Below are 12,753 nucleotides of genomic sequence, written 5' to 3' on the forward strand. Positions count from 1 at the left end.
TCTTTCTTTCTTTCTTTCTTTCCTTTCTTTCTTTTCTTTCTTTCTTTCTTTCTTTCTTTCTTTCTTTCTTCTTTCTTTCTTTCTATACTTTGGATCCAAGTCCCTTATTAGACATATGATTTATCAAAAAATTTTGCTTTTTCTGTGGGTTGCAGGTTGTCTTTTCAGTTTCTTAATGAAACTGAAAACTTAAAAGCAGAAAACTTCGGAATTTTTATAAAGTCTAATTTACCTAGTTTTTCTTTTGTTGCTTGTACTTTTGGTGTTATACCTAAGAAACCATCATCTCATCTATATTTACAAAGGTTTTCTCCCATTTTTTCCCTAAGAGTTTTGTAATTCCAGCTTTGCATGTAGATCTATGATCTATTTTGAGTTAGTTTCTTACTATCATGAGGTAGGGGTCTGCCTTCATTTTTTTGCATGTGGATATCAAATAGTCCCAGCAGCACTTGTTGAAAAGATTTTTTCCCCTCAAACTTGTTTTTTAAATGCCATTAGAGTACGCTAGCAATCACATTAAAAAACACTACTGATTTTTAGATTTATAATTGCTCACTGACCAATTGAACTGATAACAAGAAAGGAATTCCTCTTGTCTTTCACAACTTGTGTGCCTTAAGATTAATTTCTAAATAAATGTATCAATAGGAAGTACCTGGGTGGCTCTGTTGCTTAAGCAACGGACTCTTGGTTTCCACTCAGGTCATAATCTCAGGGTCTGAGGTCCAGCCCTAGGGCCCCACCTGGGATCAGAGGGGGAGTCTGCTGGAGAGTCTTTCTTCCTGTGCTCCTCCCCCTGGTTGTGCGGGTGCTCTCTCACTCTCGCTTAAACAAAAACAAAATCTTTAAAAAAACATATCAATAAACATATACAGTTTTTTGGTTTTGTCTTTATTTTTTGATTTTCTTTTAAAGATTTTTTATTAATTCATGATAGACACAGGGAGAGAGAGGCAGAGACACAGGCAGAGGGAGAAGCAGGCTCCATGCAGGAAGCCCCACGCGGGACTCGATCCCGGGTCCCCAGGATCACACCCTGGGCCAAAGGCAGGCTGCTGAGCCGCCGAGCCACCCAAGGATCCCCATATTTTTTTATTTTTAAAATATTTTATTTATTTATTCATGAGAGACACAGACAGGCAGAGGGAGAAGCAGGCTCCTGTGGCTGCCCGATATGGGACTCGCTCCCAGGACCTTGAGATGACGACCTGAGCCAAAGGAAGACTGCTCAACCACTGAGCCACCCGTGCACCCCCTTTTTGATGTTTTTAAAGTATTAAGTTCCTACTACGTGCTGAGAACTGTGCTAGGCTCTGGATTTAAGATGAACAAAACACACGGTCTCTACCTTCATGCAGCTTTTGGTCAATTGAGAAAATAACTGGGGACTTAAGGAAGGTTTCTCAGGTTGAAGAGCACTCCAAACAAACACAAGAGCATGAAAAAAGATGCTCCGCCTTTTGGGGAAAATAATAAGCCAGTGAAGCTACAGCGTAGCCCACAAGGAGAGCACAACAATGTGAGGCTGAAGTATTAATGCAGAACCTATAAACCTGTCCGAATTAATGCAGGATTAAATCAATGCGGGACCAATTTAATGCAGGACCTATAAACGTGTCCCAAACCCTGGGTTGGGGCTCCCACCCCCGCACCTCCACCCCCACCCCACGGGCTCCCAGCGCCCCAGGCCCCCCGCAAATTCTAGCTGCAGATGCTTTAAGTTTTAAGGGGAACACAGCGACATCTCTCGGACACCGCGGGAACTTACTCACTCGAGCCGGTTTGAACTTGAGATCCCGCTGTTTCTTCGCATTAGTTTTCCGCTGTTGGCGGGATAAAAAGCTACTCCTTCCAGAGAATCTGTGCGGAGCAGGAATCAGGGTGGTCATGTACGATGATTCCAAGGTTTGAGAAGTTACGTCGCGCCAAGCAGGCACGGTTAGGACTTATATATTAAGTCGCTTGGACTTAACTACTTAACAGACCTGCGAGGTATTACTTTGGGCCTAAGAGCATCTTGAAATCAATTACTGAGGATATTAACGGCACCTTAAATTGAACAGAGAAGATTTGGTAGCTTCTACTGTTAAGGATCTTTGGGTTTTATTCCAAGTGTTACAGGAAGCTATTAAAAGGTTTAAAATAGGGAGAGTGACATGGAGGGTTTAATACCTTCTAGTAAAATGATACTTAAAAAATCTAGACATTTAACCTAAAGTGATTTTGCTATCAACTACTTGTTTCATCATCACAATATCAGGTTTAAATTTTGAAACTCTAATTAATTAGGGACTCCAGTGCTTTCCTCCCTAACAATTTTGCCCCAAGGCTAGACACTAATCAAGAACCAAAGCAGAGGCAGATGTCTTTCATTTTTAATTTTTTTTTTTTCAAAGAGTGAGAGGCACACAGAGAGAGAGGCAGATACATAGGCAGAGGGAGAATTGTGAGGAGCCCAATTCGGGACTCGATCCTGGAAACCAGATTGCAACCTGAGCCAAAGGCGGACGCTCAGCCACTGAGCCACCAGGTGACCTGGCAGGTGTCTTTCAATAACTTTTAAATTGTTTCTCCCTCTGCAAAACATCTTTATGCCAGCTCACGTACTTTATAAAATTTTCTGAGGGTTATTCTTTTCCTTACCTGTAGCAATCCTTTATATATCCGGTATACCAACTTTTTGTGTTATATGCATTGCAAGTACCTTCTCCCCTTCCCAGGGTGATATTTCAATGTGTTTATGGTGTCTTCTAAGAAGTTAAAAAAATCATGTGATAGAATGTATCAAATTATTCCTTTAGGTTTGTGCCCTTTTCTTAATGTTTATGGTTTGTCTTCCCCCCTTCCTTCCTTGATTTTTCCCTTTCATCTTCCTCCCTGTACCCTTCTCCTGCTTCTCTTCCTCTTCCTCCCTACTTCCTCCTTTTTCCCAACCTTTTCTCTTTTCTTTCAAGAAATCCTTCCCCATTAGATATTTGATGAGCTCAAGGAATCAGTAGTAAAGTCTTTTTTAATAATGATATTGAGGTGATTTTTGTTTAGGGTCCCTTTCCTTTTATTTTTTTTTATTTTTTTTCCCTTTCCTTTTAGAGATACATTCTGAAATATCTACAGATGAAATAGTGTGATGAGTGGAATTTTCCTCAAAATAATATAAGAAATGGAGACAGATTAAACAAGATTGGCCATGGGTTGGTAATTGTCAAAGCTGAGTAAAAGGTACATAGAAGTTCATTATACTATTCCATCTAATTTGTATGTTAAAATTTGCCCATAATAAAAAGCATACATATTATATATATATATGTATCCTATGATATAGGAATATTTTCCTATATATTCTTCAAATAATTTTAAAGATTTTATTTATTTTTCAGAGAGAGTGTGTGCACAAGCAGGGGGAGGGGCAGAGGGAGAAGCAGACTGCCCGCTGAGCACAGAGTCACACACGAGACTCAGTCCCAGGACCCTGGGATCATGACCTGAGCTGAAGGCAAACGCTTAACTGACTGAGCCACCCAGGCACCCTATTCTTCAAATAATTTTAAAGTTTTATTCTTTGCATTTAGGCCTCTAATCTCTGGGTGACTCTGAAGGAACGCCATAGAAGAGGCCCAGAGAACAGGCTTTTATTGAGCTATCCAAAGATGGTCAAGAAGGAATGTTTGTGTGGTTGGCTGCATCCTATGGCCATTTTTATCCGACGAAAGCCCTTTCCAAACCAATGAGGACACTTTGCCTTGGCTATGTGGAAGCATATTTTTTTACCCAAATTTGAAGAATGAGGCCCATTATCTTCTACAAAATAGAAATAGCCAGAGTACTATTTTACATTTATTAGAAATTTTTTAGACCCTTCTCTTCTTCGCCATTCATTTTTTGGCCATAGGTCAGGACATTTTAAAAAATGTGATAATTGCTTTATTTAAGTAAAATACTCTTGCTAAAGTTTCACCTCAGAAAGTTAGCTCTTTAAGATTCTGCCCTGGAATTCCTTGCACATTTAGAAATGAAGGGCTTCTTTCACATTTGGGTGGGGGCAGTGGTAGATGTTTTTAGACCTAGAAAAAAGTTCAAGCTAAGAGTCTTTGATCTGGTGGGATTCCTAACATATGTGAACTCTCAATACACTTTCTCTAATTCTACCAGATGTAGCCATAGCTAGTCCATCAACTTATAACTTGCTGTAGTTAGAGATCTCTTGCTTTCTATTATACAGGATGGATTTCCAGATGTTCTTTTGGTTTGTAGTTTGCTCCTTTCCATGAAATTGTCAAGAGATGGTCTGGACTGGTGGACCCTTTATCTTTGTTTGTCCTAAAAGATGGCATAGTTAGCCGCCCCCCACCCTACCCACCCAGTATGTTAAATATGGTATTTTGCAGACTCTGACATGGTTGGTTTAGACGTTAGAGAGAAAAAAAGCAAGTTGAAATGGAGGCTTATGGCCCTGGATATGATCTTAGTATTTGTGCCTTGAGTATGTGAAAAGAATGTGTATTCCACTGTTGTTGGGCAGCAGTTTCCATGAATGTTGAACAGATCTATGGATTGATGGTGGTTAGTTTTATGTACTTGCTGATTTTCTGCCTACTTCTATTAATTGTTGAGAGAAGAAGGATGAAGTCTCCAACTGTACCTGTGGATTTGTCTATGTTTTCAGTTCCATCAGGTTTTGTTCTACATGCTTTGCAGCCCTAAGTGCATACACATTTAGAATGACCATTCTTGTATTGACCTTTTATTATCATGTAATGCCCCTTTGCTGCCTTTGATAACTTTTATTGTTCTTAAGTCTACTTTACCTGATATTGATTTATATAGCCACTCCTGATTTTTTTTTTTATCTTTTTATCTAAATGTTTGCATGCTGTATCTTTGTCCATCCTTTTACTTTCAAGCTACCCATATAAATTTGGGTACCCAAATTTATTTATTTATTTATTTATTTATTTATTTATTTATTTATTTATTGATAGTCACACAGAGACAGAGAGAGAGAGAGGCAGAGATACAGGAAGAGGGAGAAGCAGGCTCCATGCACTGGGAGCCCGACGTGGGATTCGATCCCGGGTCTCAGGATCGTGTCCTGGGCCAAAGGCAGATGCTCAACCGCTGAGCCACCCAGGCGTCCCAATCTCTCTCTTTTTAATTAATAGACTATTTGAACACTTAGAGGTTTAGATAAAAGTAGAGCAGAGGGATCCCTGGGTGGCGCAGCGGTTTAGCGCCTGTCTTTGGCCCAGGGCGCGATCCTGGAGACCCGGGATCGAACCCCACATCGGGCTCCCGGTGCATGGAGTCTGCTTCTCCTTCTGCCTATGTCTCTGCCTCTCTCTCTCTCTCTGTGTGACTATCATAAAAAAAAAAAAAAAAAAAAAAAAAGTAGAGCAGAAAAGTACAGAGCATTCTCACATACTTCTTAACCCCCATCCCCAGTTTTCCCTATTAGTAACATCTTCCATTAGTGTGGGACATTTGTTATAACTGATAAACCAATATTGATACAGTATTATTAACTAAAGCCCATAGTTTACATTAGGATTCACTCTTTGTGTGGTACATTCTACGGGTTTTAAGAAATCTATAATGAAAAGTAGCCACCATTACAGAATCATACAGGATAATTTCACTGCCCTAAAAAGCCCCTGTGCTCCATTTAACCCTCTTACTGTCTCTTCCTCCCAGTCTCTGGCCATTTCTTTTTTTATTGTTGTTCTATTTTTTTAAACAGTATATTTGGACTCTTTAAATTGTACATAATTATTGATTTGTTAGGGCTTATGTATACCCTCTTTCCCCTATTTCTTCTTCAAAGATGTTCTCATCCTAATCCCTGGAATCCTTACATGTTACTTTACATGGCAAAAGAGACTTCTAAAATGCGATTAATTTAAGGGTCTTGAATGGGGAGATTATCCTGAATTGTCCGGGCAGATATAACCTACCCAAATCGGTTTTTAAAATCAGGGAAAATTCCCTGGCAGCAGTCAGAGGAAGATGTAACTATTGAAAAAAGGCGCAGAGAAATGTTGGTAGATCTGAAGATGGAGGCCATGAGCCAAGGATTGTGGGTGACTTCTAGAAGCTGGTAAGAGCATGGAAATGCATTCTTCCCTAGAGACATCAGAAAGGAAAGTAGTTCTCTGAAAACTATTTTAATCTGTGAGAGTTGTGTCAGACTTTTTTTTTTTTTTTAAAAGATTTTATTTATTTATTCATGAGAGACACACACAGAGAGACAGAGACACAGGCAGAGGGAGAAGCGGGCTCCCTGCAGGAAGCCCGATATGGGACTCGATCCCAGGTCTCCAGGATCATGCCCTGGGCTGAAGGCAGGCACTCAACCACTGAGCCACCAAGGCGTCCTGCTGTGTTGGACTTCTAACCTACAACTAATAAGCTTGCATAATTTAAGGGGCTAAATTTGTGGCAATTTGCTACAGTAGCAATAGAAAACTGAAACTCTTTTATTTTTTTGTTTCAGGTATGTTTGTGGTTGCTGATTGAAGCATTTTCATCATGGCTGCTTTATTATTATTTTTATTTTTAAAGATTTATTTACTTATTTCAGAGAGAGAGAAAAAGTAGAGGGAGGGGAGAGGGGGAAAGTAGTGGACTCCCCACTGAGCAGGGAGCCCAACTCAGGGCTCCGTACCTCCTGACTGGTTAATCATGACCTGAACAGAAACGGTTAACTGAGCCACCCAGGTGTCCTTGTCATGGCTGCTTTAAAATCTTTATCACCTGGGTGGCTTGGTGGTTGAGTGTCTACCTTCCTGATCCCGGGGTCCTGGGATTGAGTCCCACATCGGGATCCCCGTGAGGAGCCTGCTTCTCCCTCTGCCTGTGTCTGCTTCTCCCTCTGCCTGTGTCTCTGCCTCTGTCTCTCATGAATAAATAAAATCTTTAAAAAAAATAAAAGCTTTGTCGCATAATTCTAATGTGTCGTCTTGGTGTTGGCATCTTTCTCTTTTTCATTCAGTTCGAGATATTCTTGGTTTGTGGTGTAATTTTTGACTGAAACATGGATATTTTCATATTGTAAGATTCTGGACCTTATTTAAGTCTTTCTTAGCTAGCTTTCTCTGATCCCACTGGTAAGGAAAGCCTGGGAACTGCCTTGAAATCGCCAGATGCAGTAGAAATCTGTTTCCCACTCAGCCTCTCATGACACGAGAAATGGGGTTTCCATTATTGCTGGTCAGTGGCATGAGTGTAGGCATTCCACTGCCGGGGAGCAGGGAAATATGTCATTACTGACTGGTAAGGATGAAAGTCCAGGCTCCCTTCTTGGTCTTTGCAGACACCACTCTAGTGGAGGTGATGGGGCACCCAATTTTATCCTTATGAGTAGAAGTCTAGGCTCCCCACTTGATTATTGCTGGGTGTGGGTAAGGCCCGTTTTTGTCTGTGGTGTTTGGCTGAAACAGACTGGTTATTGTCTAAATGTTTTGTCTTACTAGGTTGCTCCTTTGCTGGTCCTTTGGCTACAAAAAGATTTGTGCCATATCGAACATCCAGTCGTCGCCCTCGTCAGTATTGTCTGGATATATGAGCCAAATAGAAAACCCAGGGAATTCATTGTTCTTTCCTCAGATCCCAAGGTCCCTAGTCAGTCTCCCTTCTCTTCAACTTTCAGCCTTAAGTTTGCTTTATACATAACATCTAGGGATTTTAGTTTTTAGTGTTATAGCGGGAGGATTAGGGAAAAGAATGCTTACTTACTTCATTATCCTAGAAGTGGAAGTCTGCCTAAAGCTAATTTTTAAAGTTGTTTTTTCTCCTTATAGGCTTTTGGACACTTTGGCAATTTTCCCCCCAGTCTACATTTCTACTTCTTTCTTTTTCTTTCCTTTCTTTCGTTTTTTAAAGTAATCTCTATACTGAACATGGGGCTCAAACTCACAACCCAGAGATCGAGTCATATGCTTTACTGAGTTAGCCAAATACTGTTCCACTCTACATTTTCCTTCCTTTTTTTTTTTTAAAAAAATTATTTATTTATTTATTTATTTATTTATTTATTTATTTATTTATTTATTTAAGAAAGAGAGAGAGAGAGAGAGAGCATGAGTTGGGAGAGGGGTAGAGGAAGAAACAGACTCCCTGCTGGGGGTGGTGGTGGTAGTATACAGGGCTCAATTTCGGGATCCTGAGATCATAACCTGAGACGAAATTAGATGCTTAACCAACTGAGCCACCCAGGTGCCTCCTGTCTATATTTGCAAAAAATGTATAGTCTTATGAGGGTTTTAGCTTTACATGCGTTTTCAGTTCAGATCTAATTTGAATGAGCCCCAGAATTAATCTCTATGTAGGTTTTATAGTCCAACTCCCTGTAGTATTAAGACCACCAGCTTTCCTTTACCAGCAGCCTACCCTCACTGGCATAGCTGTATCTTCAGCTCATGTGACTGCCAGAATGGTTTTTCAACCACCCTTGTGCATTCGGCTATGAATTTAAACAGATGCTCATTGTGTTTTAGTTGACATTTCTGGGTGTTTAAAAAATTTATATATTTTATCATGGTAAAATACACATAACATAAACTTACCATTTAAAAACTTACTGTAAAATATACACATTACAGTTTCCATTTTATGTTTATTTTTAAAATAAACTCTGCTCAACATGGGGATCGAACTCATGACCGTGAGATGAAAAGTCTCAATGTTCCACCAACTGAGTCAGGCAGGTGCATGTGAAGTTTCCATTTTAACCATTTTTAAGTGTTGCATTCAGTGTCATTAAGTACAGTCATACTGTCATGCAACCATCACACCTATCAATTTCTGGAACTTTTCATCATTCCAAACAAACTGTGTTCTGGATGTTTTTAGTTTATCAGCTTCAGGCTGGAAGTGGCAGAAAGACATTTCAGGTGGAAGGCATAGCAAGTGAAAAGGCATGAAGCCTTAAAAGAGGCCTAATACCTGAGAAACAATAGAGGCTAGTGTGACAGGGACCAACATGTAGATGGTGTAGTGGCAAGTAAAAGATGAGGCTGACAGAATGGTGTCATATTGTGCAGGCCAAGCTAATCCCATTGGAGGTGAAAGGAAAGGAAACTTATAAGTAAGAAATTGAGTGGCTTAGTTTTATTATTTAGGAAGATAATTCCAGCAATAGGGAGATCTTGCAGATGACAGTTCTGTATTGATTATTGTCCAATCTATGAAAGGTTTGGTATATTTTGTTCACTTTTCTAGTTGTTTATAGCAGAGAAGTTTCCCAATGAGGTCTTAGATGCAGTGGAATATTGGACAGCACAAAATGAACAGAGGTATCTACAATGTATTGTACTAAGTGAAAAAAGCTGCTTGAAATAGGATTTGTAGTCAGAGAAAGACAATTATCATATGATCTCACTTGTTATGTGGAATTTAAGAAACGAAACAGGATTATAGGGGAAGAGGGAAAAATAAAACTAGACAAAATCAGAGGAAGACCAACCATAAGAGACTCTTATCATAGGAAACAAACTGAGGGTCGCTGGAGGGGAGTTGGGTTGGGGGATGGGGTAACTGGGTGATGGACATTAAGGAGGGCACATGACGTGATGAGCACTGGGTGTTATATGCAGCTGATGAATCACTGATACCTCTGAAACTAATAATATGTAAATTAATTGAATTTAAATAAAAAAATAGGATTTGTATGCCACGATCCCATTTTTGCTGAAGAAACTAATTTGAAAAATTATACATCAAATTTATTTCTATTTTGTATTTTACTGAGTTCTATTTTTTGGACAATGGCTGTTTATTAATTTTATAACTAGGAGGAGTAAGCTCTTTGTATTCCTGGAGAAAATATATGTATAATATTGACCAGATCAAAGGCTTAAATCACAGCTTTAAATTTTACACTCAGTTATTTGTTCATCAATGCTCTGAATATATTTTTCTCAAATTTGATACAAAGTGTCATTGGCTCTCAAGACAAAACTTCTGCAGATACAGAGAATGAATAGAAAGATTAAAGGGGGGATCCCTGGGGGGCTCAGCGGTTTGGCGCCTGCCTTTGGCCCAGGGCGCGATCCTGGAGTCCCGGGATCGAGTCCCACATCAGGCTCCTGGCATGGAGCCTGCTTCTCTCTCCTGTGTCTCTGCCTCTCTCTCTGTCTATCATAAATAGATAAATCAATCTTTAAAAAAAAAAAGAAAGAAAGATTAAAGGCTGCTTGGTCATTGTATACCATTGAATTACTAATAGGCTGATATTCCTGCATGTTTTTTCTAATCTAGAGATTTGCTCTGATACTGTTACCATAGTAAACCCACTTGAACTGTGAGTATACAGAGCTAACGTGGAAAATGTAGTTTATGCGCAATTTTCTTCAGGTTGTTAATGAAATTAACCTAGGGCTCTGCCCATTTTTTAAAAAAATTAAAACTGTGAGCCCACATGTGTGCAACTCACCATACCTCTTCTTCTCCTGAGAAAGCCTAAAATATTTAAATATTTTAGCACTGGAAAAAAATAGCAAACAAATTAGAGAATGAACTATATTGGAAGACGATTTTCAAAGCATGGCATAGGTATTAAATTTCTGCTTCTCACACATCCAAATATGCCAAAATATTAGTAAGGATCCTATAGCCAGTATGAATTGGATCTGTAGCCAAATATGCATAGGCCCTAAATCCAAAGTTTGGAAGACAGCAGCTTTTTTAGTACTCATGCTCCCTTAAATACATATTCTGAGCACATGGCTAAATAATAGGACAGAGAGCCTTAGAAACTACGAATGAGGAAGGAAAATAATCATGTGTTTACAATGAATAAATCTTTGAAAAACGTGATGTAGACTACTGTCTGACATGGATACATCTACATACACATTCTCTATTTTGCCTTCTGCTCACTCTTTTATATTGATCACAGAGGTAAATCTGCTTATCCTTCTTCTTCCTGGAGGTAGCCTAGTGTATTAGAAATACAGAACTTTGAAAGCCTGGTGTCAATTACTCTGTAATCTTGGGTAAGTACCTACAAAAAAAAAAATTATCTGAGTCTAAACCTCACTTGAAAAATGGAGAGAATAACAGCAAAAATCCTTACAGAATTGCCTTATCTATTTTTTAAAGAGCCAGAGACATAGGCAGAGGGAGAAGCAGACTCCCTGCAGGGAGCCCAATGTGGGACTCAATCCCAGGACCCTGGGATCATGACCTGAGCCAAAGGCAGCACCTCAACTGCTGAGCCACCCAGGTGCCCCCAGAATTGCCTTATTTAACATAAAAAACATTTCCCAGGGCGCCTGGGTGGCTCAGTTGGTTGAGCATGGGACTCGATTTTGGCTCATGTCATGATCTCAGGGTCATGGGAGTGAGCCCCACATGGGGCTCCATGCTCACTCAGCATGGAGTCTACTTGGGATTCTTTCCTTTTCCCTCTCCCTCTGCCCATCCCCTGCTTGCAAGCATGCACGTGTGTGTGTACTCTCTCAAATAGATCAATCTGTCAACCTTAAAAAAACCTCACAAAACATAAAAAGCATTTCCCATAGTTATTAGGTATGAAGGATATAAAATTTTATATTAAGGGCTTGGCATGTTACAGGATGTGTTAATTTCTTTCCCTTGTGGCTCTGTCTTGCAATTACAAATCAAGTGCTTTGAGAAATATAATTTATCTGAGGTTAGAGACTGAACCTGGAAGTGGTAACAAGCAGACTGAAATTCTCCTTGACTATCTTGGACTTCAGTTTTCTCAATCATGTTTTTGTTCCACTCATTCCTTTTGTAGTCCTTTTTCCTTTAAGAAAAACGTAAAATCAAAATAGGAGTTGAAAATGCTATTTTCTTGGTCAACATTACATTCCTAGCTACTAATATGTGTCCTTGCATTTGAGCCTTGTTGCTGTGCAAGATTTCAATTACTGCTGGTATGTATATGAATAAGTAATGATTTTTGTATCTAAGAAAATCTGGCCAGGCAGATTAAAAAGCAATGTCTTATTTAACTGAGTCTGAGAAAGGCAACATATAAATTGCCAACTTTTTAAAAGATTATTTTAGAGAGAGAGAAAGAGCGAAAAGACTGTGAGCCTTGGGGTGGCAGGGACAGGGGAACAGGGGGCAGAGAATCTCAAGCAGACTCCTTGCTGAATGGGGAGCCCAACACAGTGCTTGATCTCATGACCCTGAGATCGGACACTTAACTGAGCACTCAGGAACACCCAGGTGTTCCTAAATTACCAAGTTTTAAGACATTCAGACAGACTTTCAGACTCAATAATTCAGTAAAAAATTTCCCTTCTTAGTGTTTAGAAGAGCAAATATATAAAAGTTATTAATATTAAAAAGTGAAGAATATTAAGTAATCAGATAACTTATTTTTTAAAAAAGATTTTGACAGAGCAAGTGAGCAAGTGAGCACAAGCAGGGGGAGTGGCAGAGGAAGAGAGAGAAGCAGGCTTCCCACTGAGCAGGGAGCCTGCACAAGGCTGACATGGGGCTCTGTCCCAGAACCCTGGGATCACGACCTGAGCCAAAGGCAGACGCTTAACTGACTGAGCCACCCAGGCGCCCCTCAGATAATTTACTATGGAAGTGCAATTATATTTTAGAATTCTCTCCTAAACATCTAACTACTATTAAATAAGATTTTCTAAGAAATTTAATGTGCTCATTAAACAATTGGCATATGAAATGATTACAAATTTACCAAAAGTTACAGTTGTGATGATATTCATGCAAAGAATCCAGAGTCGATCATCTCAAAGCAAATGAGAAAGACAC

The sequence above is a fragment of the Canis lupus genome, chromosome 8, assembly GCF_003254725.2.
Source record: "Canis lupus dingo isolate Sandy chromosome 8, ASM325472v2, whole genome shotgun sequence".
NCBI lineage: Eukaryota > Metazoa > Chordata > Mammalia > Carnivora > Canidae > Canis > Canis lupus.